Below are 5,492 nucleotides of genomic sequence, written 5' to 3'. Positions count from 1 at the left end.
AATTAATTTTAGAAATGGAAATATAGACCCAGGTGAATATCAAATAATTAGAGAATTAATAATAAAGAATAAAGAAAAAGCTATTAATAAACTCAACAAAACACGCGAAAATGTAGAAATTCAGACAGGCCCTGTTTATTTAAAGGATGAAAGAGGAGGTAAAAACCATTATAAATTTCGAAAAATCACTGTCACCGGATTAGATAATGAACACGTTATAACAGATCGAGGACATAAATATTACAAATCATACATTAAAAGAAATAAAAAATTTCAAAATTTAAATAACGTAATACCTCAAAACTCCTAACATACCACCTTTTCAGATGATTTTTCTTGTATTACTTTACGTATCAGTGCTACTCGAAACAGGAGCACAATACTTAGAAGTTGAAGACTTGACAGCCAACCACGGTTATATACCAATTAAACTGAAGGACACGGAAATTATTGAAAACTACTTAAGGGTAATACATATTATTAACACTACTCAATACTTTGAAACAGTAAATATTTTACAAGACAATATACATAAACTTTCGGACACATATACAAATGTTACTCCTCTATTAGGAAGCGTTAACAAAAGCATACATATTTAGGACAAAAATTAAAAACTTAATTCCTAATTTTAGACAGAAACGATGACTAATAAACGCAATAGGGAAAGGACTTAAATTTGTAGTAGGGACAATGGATAGTGATGACGAAAAAGAAATTATGGACAAAATTCGAACTCTAGAAAAAAGTAAGACTGAAACAATGACCGCCCTAAACGAAATGAATTATCTGGGGAGTTCCATAGAAAACAAAATATTAAATATCACAAATCATATTAACAAACAACAGAAAACTATTCAAAAATATATAAATAAGTTTAAAACCGAAATCCAAAACCAAATTCTCAATTTAGAAGACGAAACAAATTTTCTCGAAAATATTTTCCAGATTAATAACGATATCAACTTGTTAATAGACCACGTAAATGAAATAGGACACGTCATTTTTAATTCGAAACTAGGAATAATTCCATCACACATATTGACAACTGAAGAATTCAATTTTATTAACCAAACAGTATCTTACCTACACACAAAAGTATCCGCTACATATAAAGAAAAGTTAGTAGTTTTGACATTGAGCATCCCAACATTTTTAAATGAAACATTCGCAGAAGTTGTATTTGAACCACTACCAAACATCCAAAATAAAACTGTAGTTTTAAACGAAAATACTGTCTTAATATATAAAAATGAAATATATGAACCGAACAATTTAGAATATAAGAAATTAACAAAAATAAATGATAACTGCTTAACAAACATTGTAAAAAATTTAGAACCTAATTGTAATATGACTACAATGAAAAACCAGGAAGAAAAAGAAATTTATTCAGGCTTACTTATATTTAAGAATTACCATGATAAAATTATTGCTAATTGTGAAAAACCACGAATATTTGAAAATTTAAAAACATTTTTCATAAAATATGAAAACTGCTTTGTAGAAACTAATTTAAAAATCTATGAAAACTATAAAATAAATGTAAAAGAAATGTTTATCCTAAACAAACTAGCATTAAGAGTTAAAGAAAATAATATATCACTCCCGAATTTAAATCTTAACGAAATACATTTTAACGAAACAATAAAAGCTGTAAAACATAATCTTTCTAGAAATGCTATAATAAACACTGGGGGCAATATAGGAATTCTAATTATTTTTATCTGTACTATTATTATAATCTGCATAAAAACAATCACAGAACTTATGTAATCTATTCGTCTGATATCCACTTCACCATCACACAAAATATTAATATAAACATACATGTATGTATGTCTGTTTACATACATACATACATGTACACTTAAACATACTTACGTCATTAATACGTAAATTAAAATAAACTAAGTTCTTTTATTGTTTTCCACTTAATTGTGGGCAACGTATTTTTCATAAGACGCATCGAACTCTTTAATTTTATCATTTGTTTATAAAATAGTCGAAATTGCATTGACAATATTTGTAACCAAAATTCTAAAGAATTTTAAGTGCATTTCCGCCTTGCTTCAAGTATGTTTTTACGATCGACATTCTTAAAAGCGCGGCGCACTTATTGATTTTGCTGATAAGAATTCTTTAGAATTTTAATTGTATTTTGCTTTCTGTCTTTACTATTGATTTCGTATTTAAGATTAAGAATTTTTGTAAACTAAATCAGTCATATTCTTTGATTCAATAAAGCAAGAGCTACATGCTCTTGGAAGAAATATTTTAATTAATGTTTTAATTCCTATGTTGTTAATTATTTAAATATGTTCGTGCTTTTATTTTAGAGGAATTAAACCGATAGGTAGTCGTGGATTTACACTAGGGGCAGTTGGGGCTAGCGCCCACGGCGGCAAATTTTCTAGGGCGGAAAGTAGAGAAAAAAAAGTGAGCTGTCAGTCGACAGCTGGCAGATGTGAAACATCGAAATTATTTTATAAAAGTAATAGCAGAGAACGTATATTTATAGAGAAGGTTCACGATTTCGAAAATTTAGGGATATTTAAATTTTGGGATATTTACTGTTTTGGATGAGCGTGTTTCAACACAGAAAATTATTAGCGTATTTCACCACTTCACATCAGGAGCAGGAAAATAACAGAACTGATCATTTTCAGTGTTAAATTAGAAAAGTTATGCTATTTCCGATGTTAAGGAATGTACGCTTACAGATTCGCATATCTACAATGCGCCAAAGACTTTTTTTATTTTTATACATACATATGTATGTATATTTTCTATATACATATGTATTTTATATCAAAGCACACATGCATGTACGTGCTATTGAACTATTTCATGATGAATTCCTTAAAACCTTTTGAAATATGTATGTTATAAAGTCATGTTTATGTTGTAACCAAATATTTCATTGTGGTTTCATGTAGGTTTGATACAATTATGTATATAGTTAATCAAACACTATCTACAAAAAATTTATACAGCTTTTATCAGAAAAAGTATTTTCTATCATAGTTCAAGAAGTCAAATCAGCGAAATATTATGCGATTACTCGTATTGTAGATTCCACACCTGATATATGTCATGTCGACCAACTTTCGTTTGTTATCAGATACGTGCAAAAACATGGAACGCCTGTTAAACGTTTTCTGATGTTCATTGAAAATTCTGGACATAAATCTAAAGATTTGCTTGTTGCTGTATTATCGATTCTCGAGTTTTGGTCTTGATCTCACCGACTGCCGAAGTCAATCATATGATAACGCTAACAATGTATCAGGAATTTATTCAGGTTTACAGGCAAGAATTCATGAAATTAATGATCTTGCAGAACATGCTCCTTGTGCTGCTCCTTCTATGAATTTAATTGGAGTTCACGCAGTAGAATACGCACCAGAAGCTGCTTCTTTCTTTAATATTGTACAAACTTTATATAACTTCTTTACTGCATCGACGCACCGCTGGGAAGTTTTACAATTTCATACTGGAAAAAGAATTGCTCGTTCATGTAGTTAATTAACATTGCGACGAAATAATCGAGACTTTGATTATTATTGAAGAAAATATGGAAGCTAATGCAATTACAAGACAAGAAGCTAAAGGTTTGCGAATTCAATTGGAGCGACTTGAAACATCATTTATGCAGATACTTTGGCATTTTTTACTATCACGTTTCAATGCTGTTAGTCAAAGATTGCAGAAAGTTGATTGTAGCATTGCTGACGGATCGACGATTATCGTGGTTTGATCAAAGTTGTTGCTGATACGAGAAATGAATTCGAAATCTATGAAAAAACTGCTTTAAATATTTCAGAGATAAAAGAATATAAAACGACAGTTTCTAGTAAAAGAAAGAGAAAATTACATGCTGATGAATCACGGGATGGAGATGTACAACGGTCAGGTCGAGACCACTTTAGACCACTTTTTTTAATGTCATTCAAATAGACTCAATAGCTTAGCTATTCTATGCTTCGAATCAGATGTACTTCAACGTTTCGATTGTGAAGATTTAATCGACCAATTTGCAATTCAAAAAGTCAGGCGTATTTGCCTGTGAAAAAAATTATTGTAATACATTTATTAGTCAAGCTCAGTGCAAAATTTGTAGTTTTAAGAACAAGAACCTCTATTTTTTATATTACACTGAAGTATTATATATATAATAAATTATTTGCAATACGTTAAATATTTTAATTTTTTAAAAACATAATATCAAATCTAAATAATTTTGAGTGAAATTTCAGTGACGGGGCGGCATATTTTCCAGTGCTCAAGGGCGGCAAAAATTTAAATCCGGCTGCCGATAGGTTTTAATGTTAAGAGTTTATGCAACTTCATTTTCAATAGATATGCTGCCAAGCCTGTCAGTCTTCCTTAACACATATGTATGTATGTATAAGAGCGAAGGTAGGTTTTTATAAGCTTCGATTTAGGATGTATACTCGTACCAACACCGTCCTGCATTAAATAAATTTTGAATTCGTTGGAACAAATGTAATTTAAAACGTCCAATAGTGTACTGTTAGGAGCAATTTTTCTACCAATAGCTTGTAATTGATTATTGATATATCTTAATTTTTACCCTTAGTTATCGCTTGCCCAATATATTTAAAAATATTTCAATTTATATATTTACTAGGGGACCCGCCACGCAATGCTGTGGTGTACATTTTATACTATTATTCATATAATAAACTATTCAATACAAAACGTTTTTGTCCAAGGGATTGTACTTGAAGTTTAATTTTGAATATATTTTTTTTCAACTAGCAATAATCTCACCTCGGTAGAACCTCATTGATTACGATGTCGCCTCTCCGCAAGGTTCATACAAATACTTTTCATTGGAAAAAATAACGAATTTAAGGCTGCTTTCTCAATGTCTGGTTATCAGCCTTTCTGTCCAGTTAGTAGAGTTGTCCGCTTAATGATTGTACTTAATAAACATCAACAATGTGCATGGCTAATAGAGATGTCCGCTTAATAGAGTGTCCATTTAATAGAGGGTTCACTGTATTTTTTAATTATGACTTGTTTCTAATATCCTATCTTCAAAGTTGGTTCGAACTGGGCACAGTGTGCTAAATTTTACTAAAATCGGTTCAGTAGTTTAGGAGTCCATCGCGGACAAACAATGTGGCACGTACTTTTTATATATAAAGATTAACAGGCATTTTTTGTGATTTTTGTATACATCTTTATGATTGTGTATATCTTCATAATTTTTTGAGTTGTTTTCACCGGTTCATATTTTCATCTAAGTTGGCTGTTTGTATGTAAAACTAGCTGACCCCGCAGCCGTTTTCCTGCGTGAAATTATGTGTTTTGAAATGAAAAGAAAGTTAAATTTATCATATCTTTTTTTCAATGTAACACAGCTTGATAAAAAACATTTTTTGGTTTTTGTTCCGGTGCGTAAGTGTACAGAGAAGATAGTTTTCCAACTCGTGAGTACGCCACATATTTTTGGCCGTGTG

The 5,492-nt window shown here is 30.4% G+C and overlaps 1 non-coding gene across 1 annotated transcript; it reads right to left on the bottom strand.

Annotated features, from left to right (window-relative positions):
* Positions 1-4,694: 4,694 nt before the first annotated feature.
* On the bottom strand, positions 4,695-4,842 carry LOC125779883 (U4 spliceosomal RNA). Its single transcript, XR_007423450.1, has one exon. It is a non-coding gene; the product is annotated as a U4 spliceosomal RNA (small nuclear RNA).
* Between the last annotated feature and the right edge of the window lie 650 nt (positions 4,843-5,492).

This window comes from Bactrocera dorsalis, chromosome 6 (assembly GCF_023373825.1).
Source record: "Bactrocera dorsalis isolate Fly_Bdor chromosome 6, ASM2337382v1, whole genome shotgun sequence".
In the NCBI taxonomy this organism is placed as follows: domain Eukaryota; kingdom Metazoa; phylum Arthropoda; class Insecta; order Diptera; family Tephritidae; genus Bactrocera; species Bactrocera dorsalis.
The sequence above is the reverse complement of the archived record's forward strand: the minus strand, read 5'-3'. Positions and strand labels throughout refer to the sequence as shown.